The following is a 13,190-nucleotide window of genomic DNA, read 5'->3' on the forward strand; positions in this document are numbered from 1 at the left end:
ATGATGAATTTACAGAATTATGCAAACGAGGCTGTTACTAAAAATATATACGATTCTGGGAAAAATAAGTGGCAAAATTCTTTTATTTTATGTCAAGTATTAGGATGATGTATAAAAATTTGTCAAGTAATGATTGTCGATTTGGACGATTTTCTGAATATTGCATGGTTTTCTGACTGATTGGCTCTTAACATTATAGATACATATAGAATTATCAGTTCATCTTTAACTTATATAATCACATACTTATACATGTAAACTAGGTAAAAGATTCAAAGTCAATAGACAATGATTGATGGGCCGAGCAAAAACAATCCCCGTGGAAATGAGATATACCAATGCTTATACAATTGCATACCAAATATCATTGACCTACCACAAATTGTTCACCATAAATTAGACCTAATCACAAACTAATAAAATTGTTGGAGCCACCTCTGTAGCCTCAGCTACACTGAAAACATTATACCTATGTCTCGGTTTTTGACGCCTTCAAGACGAGACAAAATTCTACATATAAGTAAACAGTAGGTAACTATCTTTCATCAATTAGTTACTTTAACAGCATGTAACACATCAATTAATCAAAATAACATAAAGGCATCAATTCCTTCAAAATATTGAGTCCTACTGGTTTTTATTATCATTATCCTACCCTACATGATATGCAAAATGCAATTTGATAAGGGTTCTCTGTTTAGTCGGATAAATCATTAAATCTTGCATTGGTTTTTTGTTTGTTTGTTTGATACACACTGTGCATGTAAATGGTAAACTTGAATGAATAGTATCGCTATTGCGACATTATACCTTTTATTCAATGTCCTACCATTATAACACTGACACAACGAAATGGTTATGTAATGTTTTTGTTTTGAACCAGATTTAATTTGTATAGATTAACAAAGTATAGCCAATTTGTTTCTCTTTGAAGTGATTGCATATTTCGCACGGGCGTATTTTTTTGTTTTGTTTTGATATGGTATATGATATTCCCGCATAAAGTATTTCCTGAACAAAACCTTTCCTGTATTTTTCGTAATGGTTTATTAACAATGACTTTTCAGTTGACAGCAAATTAAGTTTGTTCTCTATGTAACAACTTCGACTTGATATATTATATATATCTTAAAACAGTGTGTTACTGGAGTTTGCCCAATCAGTTAATTTGGTTTGCTTTGTGTTTTGCCCAATATCTTAATATGCTTTTATCTGTAAATCGTCATGATTTCATATCAGAATGAATCTTGAATAGAAATAGTAAAAAAGCTAATTGAGATTTTGTAGTATGGTATAGTTTTATAATTTGCTTCTGTAATTGTGGGTTTGTAATGTACTATTTTATTGTTATAAAAAAAGCTATACATTATATATTTTTTCTGAAACCATTAGAATGATATGGTATCTGACAAGAAAAATTGCATTCTTAGCTCATTGACAATATCATTCAGATGGACATATTCAGATATATTTCGCATTCATAAATCACATTATACTGTCAGTGTAATAGATAATTTCTTCTTTTTCTGTAGTATTGGTATGTTGATAAACTTTTGACATCTACATATTTTTGCCGCTACGTTGCTCAACTTCAACGTGTCTTGACTTCTACGTTTATTGGCTTCTAAATTACTATGCTAAAAAAGGAAATAGTAATTAAAAACAAGTAAAAAATATCAAAGGAAATATGTTTTCCTTAAATACGGAAGTATTCATGTAAATATTCAAAATGGCCAGTTTCGTCATATACCGGAAATATAACAAAGATTGTCATACAAATAGACCGAAAAATTAGGTTGGCAATATATACAACATCCTCTTGACCAAAGCATAATTCTATCGACTCTTGTTTTATCCCTTTCGAAAAAAAATATGCTCGTAAAGATTTTTTTTTCTTTCTAGTTTTGTAATGTAAGTTCCACAAGCACACATTATGATTATTCGAACGTATCTGACTTTCGATTTTCGAAAGGTTTTTGACAGTACAAAGTCTAGTACAGGTTCAAAGTGGTCCAACATGTGTATTAACCTTTTGGAGAAAACAGCTGTCAGAAAGGGTGTTAAATTTCTTGCATTTGCGAAAATAATAAAGTTAAAAGAACATCGACTAATTTCAAAACTTTTAAATTTTGTTGTTGTTTAATTTATCATATATAAATTCATATGTGTTTGTTTGTTTCTTTTTTCCTTTGCACATTCTTTCACGTTTGTTTTAGTCAGTTCATATAAATATCAGCTTCTATATTTAGAACGTTTAGAGACATTTACTGTAAAACGAATAACGATATAATATTTGTGTATTTTTCAAATTCAACAGGTCAACGATTCAGTATAGTTACATGGAAGTACGATAATTTTTAAATTTAACTTTTTTAACTTCTTATGTTTTGAACGTTTAACCGTGTCTTATTATAACGATCTTACCATCTATCATTTTTATCATCTTTTTCTTTCTTCCTTACCCCTTCGCACACTAGCTTCCTAATTTCATCTCTCAAATCCTGTTTTTCTTTATTAAACTGTTTAACAAGTGTTTGTCTGTCAGCAGCATGTTTTGCGTTCAATTTTTCTCGTAGCTTGTTAAGTATGTCCTCTTCCAGTTTAATAAGTCTCAATTCTGCATTTGCAAAGTCCTCGTTTGTATAGTATGTCTTCAGGGACTGGTTCATTTCAATTATGAATATTAAATGATTTCTTTGTATTTCTTTTTCATTAGGGGAAGGATCCTTATTATTAAATGCAACCTTTCTATTCCCGCATTTTTCAAGAAATGCCAGCAAAGTTTCGTGATCCTCTATATAATCTTGTACGTTCATATTTGAATGATTCAAAAGATCTGCGTGTGTGAAAACTACTACAGCATATTTGAAAAAGTCTTCTCCAAATATTTCAAAAAAGTCTTCAAAACATTTTTTGTCTTCGTTACTAAATCGCCCTGCAGCGGACAAAACAAAGATGATTGCATGAAGACCAGGTGCTACTATTTCTATACATTTTTTTTATTTCATCTTGTACACGCTTACTGCTGTTTTCCGATTTATTGTCATACAAACCCGGGGTATCGACTACCACTACTGATTTATCGTTGACTTTGGAACGCTTCCAGTCTGAATGTGTCGTAACCGATGTGGCACTCCGTTTTGATTTAAATTCATCTCTGCCTAAAATAATATTTCCTGTCGAGCTTTTTCCAACTCCAATTTTCCCTACTAAAACAAGCTTCAAATCCTCATCTGCAACTGCCAATAAATATAAAAAAAAACTATATTGATCTGACAATATATATGTTAATTCCTTAGACATTGTTTTGATTAAGCAATAACAATCATTTGGTATTGATGAATAAACGGGCTATTAAAACAATATATCGCTTATTTCTTATTTCTATTTTTGAATAATTATGATAGTATTACAAAGAAATTGCTATTCTGTCTCAAAATTATGTAGATTTTAATAAAAACTTTGCCGATATGCGTTGCTATTTTATTATCAAGAATTCTCCGACAGATTTTCAACATTGATTTTGGTCTGCATGTGTGTACAGGTGTGATCCATGTGAAACGTCACATATTTTGAAATAATCAAATGCCCCGCAAAACGCATTTTTTAATCTTTTGATTTGGTGAATGATAACCCAATTACACCTCCTGCATCTCTGAAGGTTGAACTTCTGTATTTATAGACAATGTAATTTCTTATAGGAAATCTCTTTGTGGCAAACTCGGTGTCCACTTTAACTATGAAGTTTTGTTAACAATTCTGTACTAGAATAGAAAGCATATTTGCACTAGTTTTTTGTTTAAAGGTCAGAACATAGGGCTGTGGGGCATATTTCCAACATTATTTTTTTTTTGCAATTTGTTTATTTTTGACATTAAGACAGAAGACAGTCAAGCAGGATTACACGCATGTACAGTTTTAAATATGGTCTTTAAGATATTATTATATTACATAAACTCTAAATAACAAGACATAAAACAAAATATAACTATAGTTTTTGTACTAGTTGTGAAATATTTAAATATCCTAGAACAGAATGTAATGGCAACCAATTTTTTTATATATATATTCTTTTTTGTAGGCGATACGAAATTCACTGTATGTTGTTCTATTTTTGGGGATTAGAGCGTCACTGATGAGTCTTTTGTAGACGAAACACGCGTCTGGCGTATATACAAAATTTAGTCCTGGTATCTATGATGAGTTTATTTATACAGTATTTCAATTATGCAATACTTCCTTTCACAGAACATTTTTCTCCTGAATTTTTACAGCTATAAATATAACATTTTAAAATCAACATTATATATTGTACAACCTTATATCGGTCAAAAATTTCCCCGATAACAAAAATAACATCTTTTGTCTCTATATGTTTAAGGCTAACTGCAAATTTTAATTTTGAAGTGCTATCCAAATAGTTATGCTGTATGTTTATTCCCAAAAGATATGCAATAAGATTTCGTTAATATCAGTGCAAACAATGCACAATTCTGTTTCTGTTAAACTACATTTATATAGAAAGAGTTTGTGTATACAAATTTATGTAATAACTTGAAATGCATATTTCGAAGTTTAGTTTTTTGTTGTTGCTTGAAATGCCATAGAGGTAATATTCCCCCAATCATTTATTTCAACACATACAATGTATGTCCTATGACCATTTGTTTTGTGATCCTGATGGATTGTCTGACATATTTTCTAGAAACAGTTGATAAATATAGATTATTACATTGATACAAGTGGATTATCGGATTTATCCAATCGAGATAGTTAAATTATCAATTATAAAGTCCCAGCCTCGGCGAGGACTTTAAAATTGATAATTTAACTCCATCCAAATAACAATTTTAAAAAAAGTATACCATTATAGGTCAATGTACGGCCTTCAACACGGAGCCTTGGCTCACACCGAACAACAAGCTATAAAGGGCCCCAAAATTATTAGTGTAAATCCATTCAAACGGGAAAACCAACAGTCTAATCTATTAAAAAAAACCGAGAAACGAGAAACACGTATAAATAACATAAACAAACGACAACTACTGTACACCAGACTCCTGACTTAGGACAGGTGCAAACATTTGCAGCAGGATTAAACGTTTTAATGGACCCAAACCTTCTCCATTTTTCTGGAACAATAGCATAACATCACAACATAGAAAAACACACGATAAAATATCAATTGGCAGGCTTAACTCAATCAATCTAGCCTGTTTAAATATGTACCCATACGTTTTAGAATATTTTATTGTCTTGATAATTTTGGGAAGATGTAGTGTGAGCCTTTTTACATATTTCAGATAATATGATTGTTAAAATTGAAGTCCGAATCTATAGTTATTCCAAGGAGTTTAACATTTTCTTCACAAGGAATTTTGTTTCCATTTAAATTATATATCAAATTATGTTTATTTGTCTTTTTTCCAATGGCTATAGCCTGGAATTTGTCAGGATTAACCTTCATTAAATTTATAGAAAACCAGTTTATTAGAATTAAACTATCAGTTTCTAAACTTTCAACAACTTTATTTAAATTATGATCACTGTAAAATACAGTGTTGTCGTCAGCATAAATATAAATTTTGCTTTTTTGTACAAAATGAAAACTGTCATTGATGAAGACATTGAAAAGAACTGGACCAAGAATTGACCCTTGTGGTACGCCTTTAAACATACGATCCCATTCACTGTAAGAACTTCCAATTTTAAAGCGTTGTTTTCTGTTTTCTAAATAACTTTTTAATAATTTTAGAGAATTTTATGGGCAGGGTCATTGGATACATTTTTAAAACAATATAAAATAAGAATGATTTAGGCCATGATTGGTTTTATTTGATCTAGTACATGCAATAGTTTCAGAGGAGAAGATTTTTGTAAAACTACAACGATAATGTAACCTTGAAAATTCCGAAATCGACCAAATGGGTATGGACAAAACATGCAGCTTGATTTAGATAAATAACAACAAGCAAAACACAATAACGATAGATATCATCAATCACAGGTGCCTGACTGCCAATTTTGAATATTTTAAAATGGATTTTAAAAGGAATTTACTCTGAATAAATCAAAAATTAAAAAAAATCGTATTTTCCTTCATTAAGACTTGTTTTGTTGTAAATTTAATTTTAGTTTGTCTTTATACGGCCTTTTATACATGTAGCTTAATTTGCGTTATGAATTTTCCGGGTGCGGAATTGTCGTGATGTGTTGGAGACCTAGTGTTGGTCTTGTGCTGTTTTCTGTTCTTTGGTCGGGATGATGTCTCCTTGACACATTCCTCATTTCCATTCTCAATTTTACTTGCTTATTATTGAATGCCGATCAGTGACTCACAGTTGCTAAAGTCTGCGTTATTTGGTCTTTGTTTAAGAGTTTTTTCGATATATAAAATTGTATGATAAAAAAAATGGTTGTTAAATTTGATTACTGCTTTGTGTGCTTCTTTGTTACATTTTTTCTTAATAGTGATTAAGATGATAAGACAATTATGACTGCTGTATTTCTATGTTTGAAATTTTACCGAGTTTGTCTATTTGTTTTGTTCACGCATCGTTGTCAATATAAAGGAGTTTAATGCGATTGTCATACAAGTCTTAGGTTAAACAAGCTATAAAAACAGGTTCAATCCACCATTTTCTACATAAAAAAATGCCTGAACCAAGTCAGAAATATGACAATTGTTATTCATTCGTTTGATGTGTTTGAGCTTTTGATTCTGCCATTTGGTTAGTTTTCCTTTTAAAACTTTTCTCTGAATTCAGTATTGTTGGGATACACTTCCTTGTCACCTCAACATTCTCCAGGCCTTAATGCCCGCGTCACACTGTCCCGATTTTTACGCCGATGGCATCACGATAATGGAAATTTTCAAAATCGGGACTGATCGTATCCAGATCGGGCTATTTGTAGTGCCATCTTTATCCATCATAGAATCATCGGCCAATTTTTCTAGCCTTCGGGGACAACTTCGGGAAGGGTTCTAAATTTTTTAACATGTTAAAAAATCCCCGAAGTTGCGTCCGATGTTGCGGTTTCGTATTGAGTTCGTATCACCATCCTCACCATCGTAATGTCACCGGGAATGCATCTTTGCACATCGTATTGCATTCGTTTTTCCATCGTTTCCATCGGGCAGTTTTGACATTAAGATGTCTACACGAATGATTCACGAAGATACCCGAAGGTCTTACGATGGCAACACGACTTCGTGAAGACCTCGTAATCCCGTCGTGTTGCCATCGAATAAAAGTACGAAGGCGACAAGATGGAACTACGACGGCAATAAATCCAGCTTAATGTAAGTTAATTTTCGCGCTAAAATACATTCAAAGTGCCATGCGCGATATGCACTGGTCAGTCTAATACGACAGTTAAGACAGACGTTCACAAAACATGCAGCTCATATCATATGATTCTATGAGAACAAGAAAGGCGACAGCGTTGTTTCTATTAATTCAAATGGAACAAGAAGAGCAGCTATTACAGGCTCAGGATTTACTTTTACAACTTAAAATATTATTTTTTGTCAATTTTTCATATCAAGTAACATAATGAAAATCATAAACGCGCCTCGAACACCAACACTGCAGGTACACGTACATAGGGAAACCAACTTTTTCTTCATTATTCTGATTTTTTATGAATCGTCTGAGTTGTTGTCACACGAATATTTACTCTATAACCATTTTGTTTTCTATATGTCATATTTTGCCGCATTTGTTGCTTTCCCCACATCCTTCCTTTTGTCTATATTATTATGATATTCTCCTGGAAAGAGCTCTATTTTAATAAAAGGGATCAACGAACCCATTACCTTACCTTTAAGATAGATCAGTAAACATGGGCATAATTATGGGTGATTATTCAGACTAGTGCACACATTTTATAGTTAAAACAAGGCAATGCCGAGCGTGGCATCCACTCGTATGTAACATATTGGGGACAAATATGGACACTATATTTGTATATGGCACATGCAGAAAATGGTAAATTGAATATGCATATTTGATACATAAACTATTTTTTAGAAATCAACCAAAACATTCAGTAACTGGAAATACCTTTAATATTGTCTTTAAAACCAGCAGGTAAAAAAATGAGCAACCAATTTCCTGTGTATTATGCTATTTCAAGGAGAAAAAACAAGTCCATCTGCATGACCTTGACCTTTGGCCTTGAACGTAAAAAATGTCAGATCATTTCAAGGAGGAACAATATACCAAACGTGGTTAAAATCTTTTGAAGCATATTGGTTTTAGAGTGTCCACAAGGGTGATATTGCCTTGTATCACAACTGTCACAGTAAAGGTTAAGGTCACAGTGACTGTGACCTTAACCTTTGAACTTTAAAGTCAATAGCGCTTAAGATATTCTTAACGAGTAACACCATACCAAGTTTTGAGCATTTTGGTTCTAGAGTGTCCATAACCATTTTATCTACACGCAACTTACATGTAGTAGGCGAGGGAATAATAAACTAAGTTTTATAAGAATTAGACAAACAGATCGAATTCCCGCCATGCATGGCAGACTTATACAGAAACGATATGTTGTCGAAATTCTGTTCGTATCTTTTAGACATCGTATGGCCATCGCGCCATCATCGTAATCCATCGTGTAGCCTTCGTAATCCATCGTGTAGCCTTCGTGATCCATCGTGTAGGCTTCGGCTGAGATATGAAGCTTAAATACCCGTCTTCGGTTAACCTTCGTGTGTCCATCATTTGCTATCGTATATAATTTCGGCACCATCGTATAGACTTCGTTATTTATCGTACTTGCTCCGGCCACTTTTTGGTATTTTAACGAGATCGGGACCAACTTCGTATGAACTTAAAATTTTCGCATTCGGGTGTCCATCGTATATAAAAATCGGGACAGTGTGACGCGGGCATAATAAACATGCAACATTTGTCAAAAGACATCCATTAAACATCTAATTTTGGAATCCTTGAAGGGTTCCCTACATTATGTGTTTTATTTCTAATTGCGAATATTTAAGCCTCTCGTTTTTTAAATGATGTCAATTAATTGAATACAATTAGAATATGACACAAAGATGATGTCATCGATATTTATTCTAGTAGTATGATTATAAGTCAGTAACAACAACAGCTTTTAATCATTAAAATCAACAGAGTTTCTACATTCAATTTGAATGTTCCCCAAATTTTTACGTAATTTTGAAAAGGACCAGTACAGTTCCATATAAATCTATCCGTACATGATATTGCTTAAAATATGCAGTTAAAGTTAGTTTAGCAATTAATTTAATATGTATAATAAAAATTGATTTTAAACATCGTTTAATTCTTTTGACAGCTTAGACTATCCAATTGTCCTGCATTTGGCGATGCAGCCAGCGTTAACATCGTATACAAAATGAAATATTGGTTAATCTAAAACTTGCAATTTTTTCTCTGTTTGTAAAGTTTAAATACATACATTCTACCTTCATATATCTTCGTTAGTTAATAATATTTGTACCATGAAGTTGAGTATGTACCTGTATCTCTAAAATTGAGATAAAATTAATCAATTTTACATCAATCATGCAAACAAGTATAAAGTGCATGCATAACAAAACCTACTTGCGGTTAACATTCCTTCATTTCCTTGATCAGTTATTTTTGGTGAATCTCTGCCTAGGTCGGATGAAAAGTCTACTGCAACAAAATACATGTAACATTTTAAATTAAAATTAACATTAATCATTTTACTGGATCTGCCCCAACAAGATACATGTAACGATTAATTATCGGATTTTTCATTAGTTTGCCTTATTGTTCTTCGGGACCATGTTTAGTATAATGCATTTAAAAAATAGTTAACTGTATCAAAACAAAAAAGATCAAAATTGTACTTATCATTCAGAAGTCAGAATAATTGTTTTGCTGACTTTGCAGAAAAAAAAGATATCAATCAAAATAGAATACTATATAGCTGAGTGCAATATTTCTACTTTCAATTTGAGTTGATAATCCAGGTTATATTTATTGTATCGGTCACCGATCATTCACCGATCAGTCAAGTTCACATCAAACAGTAACGCATATTGCTGCAAATACTGAACATGATATCACGTACAGTTAACATAGGGTTAACTCACAAGTTGCAAATGATCATAATTGAGCATAAAAGGATAACAAATGCTGTTGCATTAATTACTTCCACTGAATCGATCCTTCTGATCGTCAAATGATGATGGATAGTTAGTTTCTGGGGTCATCGCTGTCCCTGAAGCCATTACATATGAAATGGCATGAAAATACGGATATTGTGTTATCAAAATTTGCTGTAACCTACTCTTAATTTAGTAGTATATCTCCCTCCTACAAAAATTTGATTCCTTGTAAAAGGAAATGTGAGCTTTTTCCATCACTTGGCGTCCGTCGTCGTCCGTCGTCGTCGTCTGTCCGTCGTCGTCGTCGTCGTAAACTATTTCAAAGATCTTCTCCTCAGAAACTACTTAACCAATTCAAACCAAACTTCATCTGATTGATTTCTAGGGCATCTAGAATAAAGTTTGTGTTTTAATTAACATTTCATAAAAAAAACATGGCCGCCATGGCTGAAAATAGAACATAGGTGTAAAATGCAGTTTTTGGCTTATATCTCAAAAACTAAAGCATTTAGAGCAAATCTGACATGGGGGTAAAAATGTTCAATAGGTCAAGATCTATCATCCCTGAAATTTTCAGAAGAATCAAACAAACCATTGTTGGGTTGCTGCCAATTAATTGGTAATTTTAAGGAAATTTTGCAGTTAATGGTCATTATCTTGAATATTATTATAGATAAAGAGAAACTGTAAACAGCAAAAATGTTCAGCAAAGTAAGATCTACAAATAAGTTCATATGACCAAAATTGTCAATTGACCCCTTAAGGAGTTATTATCCTTTAATGACAATTTTACACAATTTGTTCATCATATTTGCTAACTTGATCCGGCGGCGGCGTTAACTCTTGACTTAAAAGCTTAATATTTCAGAAGGTAGACGACTTGGATACTTCATACTTTGTATATAGATGCCTTATGTTACGAACAGTGCATCTGTCATATGACCATTGGCTTTGACCTCATTTTCATGGTTCAGTGACCACTTGAAAAAAAAAGTTCAAATATTTTGCAATGTTAATTTCTCACTTATTATAAGTATAAATAGGTAATAATAAGTAACTATATTTGGTATGTGCGTACCTTGCAAGGTCCTAGTGTCTGTCAGTAAGTTTTCACATGACCTTGACCTCATTCCATGGATCAGTGAACCAAGTTAAGTTTACAGGGTTAAGTCCATATTACACAAACTATAAGCAATAAGTCTTCTATATTTGGTGTGTGGAATGATTGTAAGGTGTACATGTCCAACTGGCAGGTGTGATCTTACCTTGACCTCATTTTCATGGTTCAGTTGTTTAAGTTAAATTTTGGTGTTTTGGTCTATTTCGCAGATACTATTAGCATTCAGTCAATTATATTTGGTGTATGGAATGATTGAAAGTTGTGCATGTCCAACTGACAAGTGTCATCTGACCTTGACCTCATTTTCATGGTTCAGTGGTCAAACTTAAATTTTTGTGTTTTGGCCTATTTCTCAGATATTATTAGCATCCAGTGAATTATATTTGGTGTATGGAATGTTTGTAAGGTGTACATGTCTGTCTAGCAATAATCATCTGACCTTGACCTCATTTTTATGGTTCATTGGTCAATGTTAAATAATCAATGATTTGGTCTTTTTATCAGATACTATAGCGATAGTAGAACTATATTTGGTGTAGGGAATAATTGTAAGGTGTGTATGTCTGTTTAGTAAGTGTAAGTTGATCTTGACCTAATTTTAATGGTTCATTGGTCAAAGTTATTTTTTTATGAGGTTATTTCTGAGATACTTTTAGCAATAGGTAAACTCGATTTGTTGTATGGAATGAGTGTATGAACTACATTTATGTCTGAAAGGGTTTATCTCGCCTTCATCTCAAGTACAGTTAACTTAATGTAATGCTTGGGGTATACAATGTTTTTTTTTTATACTTTCATCATAAATTATATTATGAACACGAGACAAACGAGACATTTCAGTGTGTCCACTCTTGTTTTTGCTTTTGAAGAAGATATGGCAGAATCGAAGAACCATTTATATAAATTGAAAACCCAAAATAATCATTGATGGAAGATTTAAGCAAAAAATTTAAAGGTGAGCGATTCAGGCTCTTGCGAGCGTCTTGTTTATTAATAGTGTCATTGTAATGCATAGATAGAACTTGCATTTTCAAATACTTTGGCCTCTAGCATCACTGAAGACACATTTGTAGTAAAAATTCATATGCAGTTTAGAATAATTGTAACCGCTAATGTTGTTGCTGTCATTATATATAAAACTGAATAACATTGTGTAAAAGAGAAACGAAAGGTACCAAAGGGACAGTCAAACTCATAAAAAAACAAAAAAAACTGACAACGCCATGGCTAAACATAAAAACATAATACACACTTACTGAAATCACTGTCATTCACACTAACAGCCATGGCACACTGAAACAAATACAATAGAATGAATATTAATTAAAGAAAGAATGTCATTAAGTTATCAAACACTGCCATTTGTTTAATTTAAGTCTTGGTTAGAATCGACTTGGAAATTTTAAAGCTACTTCATTATTTAGTTTAAATCCTAACAATAGATGAAACTGGTAAACACTTTGAATGGCGATTTTGTTTTAACAGAATCGGTCTGTTACCACGATTAATGAATCTCTATGAAATTAAAGAAAACAAAATGGAGAGAGCTTCCTCTGTAACGAAAATAGCTTACATTAATTTAGCTGTTCGACGTTTTTATTGTGTTGATTTAGAAATACTTAAACTGATATAAGACATATGTTCGTACGTAAAATTCAACTATTGAACACATTTTTCTATGTAGATTAACACATTTCAGCAACAAATGAACATAAAGATAGTAGATGGCTATTCGGTTTGGTAGGACTTGCACTTGTATGTAAATTTAAACTTTTTTTTTGTCCAAGTCAATGTTAATGACAAAACTTCATACTAAACACACCGAGCAATACTACTTTTCATTGTGAATGAATATCTGTTTCGTTATATTCCCTATTAACAATAATTGCAAAAAACAATTTGTGTAAATGTATCAACGCGTACAAACATTAATAGTAAAAG

General features: G+C 32.2%; 1 long non-coding RNA gene across 1 annotated transcript; it reads right to left on the bottom strand.

Annotated features, from left to right (window-relative positions):
* Positions 1-1,326: 1,326 nt before the first annotated feature.
* LOC143049120 (uncharacterized) lies at positions 1,327-12,544 on the bottom strand. Its single transcript, XR_012970072.1, has 4 exons — positions 12,506-12,544; positions 9,597-9,671; positions 2,425-3,239; positions 1,327-1,637 (listed from the first exon to the last, which is right to left on the bottom strand). It is a non-coding gene; the product is annotated as an uncharacterized LOC143049120 (long non-coding RNA).
* Positions 12,545-13,190: the final 646 nt, after the last annotated feature.

Source organism: Mytilus galloprovincialis, chromosome 10 (genome assembly GCF_965363235.1).
Source record: "Mytilus galloprovincialis chromosome 10, xbMytGall1.hap1.1, whole genome shotgun sequence".
Taxonomy (NCBI): domain Eukaryota; kingdom Metazoa; phylum Mollusca; class Bivalvia; order Mytilida; family Mytilidae; genus Mytilus; species Mytilus galloprovincialis.